At 57.6% G+C, this 668-nt stretch overlaps 1 long non-coding RNA gene across 1 annotated transcript in view; it reads left to right on the forward strand.

Annotated features, from left to right (window-relative positions):
* The first annotated feature begins 357 nt into the window (after nt 1-357).
* The window catches only part of LOC102993536 (uncharacterized), a 9,852-nt gene continuing 9,541 nt past the window's right edge, over nt 358-668 (forward strand). Inside the window, exon 1 of the long non-coding RNA XR_448582.2 lies at nt 358-445. This is a non-coding gene — a long non-coding RNA (uncharacterized lncRNA). The remainder of the gene's footprint in view (nt 446-668) is intronic.

The raw sequence follows: 668 nt of genomic DNA on the forward strand, positions 1-668 counted from the left end.
GCTTGGAATTGTAAAAGGTATCTGCATGTGACGGGACCTTATAAAGGGGGAAGCCTCAAGTATGGAACAAACTGAAGGCCCCTGAAGGCAAACAGAAAGACCGAGGTCTCACCCAAAAGAAATAGCAGAACAAAGCCACACCCACGCAGCTACTCCACACCCGATTCCCCTGTGCAAGCAGCTTCCCTGCACCCACTGGACTCCAAGATTTCTCTCTAGAAGACTGGACCCTGGTGCCCGAACTACAACACCCATAGTGCCCCACGCGCAGGCCGAGAGACTCACCCTCTTCTGATCCCCACTAGCCAACGGGCTTCGCCAATTTCCTCTGCCCCCGGAAAAGCCGCGAGAGAAGAGGGCGCTTCCGGGCCCGTGTTCTCTTTGGCCCTCGGGGAATCCAAAGGTGCGGTGCTTACGGCCAGACCGTAAGGCAGCGGTCCTAGATGTAAGGAAGGGGTCGTCCATGGCATGGGTTCTGCTAACCGAACGTGGGCTGCTTAGGCTGACGGATAGCGCCAACCCTCACCTTTTTTTTTTTTTTTTTTTTTGCGGTACGCGGGCCTCTCACTGTTGTGACCTCTCCCGTTGCGGAGCACAGGCTCCGGACGCGCAGGCTCAGCGGCCATGGCTCACGGGCCCAGCCGCTCCGCGGCATGTGGGATCTTCCC

The sequence above is a fragment of the Physeter macrocephalus genome, chromosome 4 (genome assembly GCF_002837175.3).
Source record: "Physeter macrocephalus isolate SW-GA chromosome 4, ASM283717v5, whole genome shotgun sequence".
NCBI lineage: Eukaryota > Metazoa > Chordata > Mammalia > Artiodactyla > Physeteridae > Physeter > Physeter macrocephalus.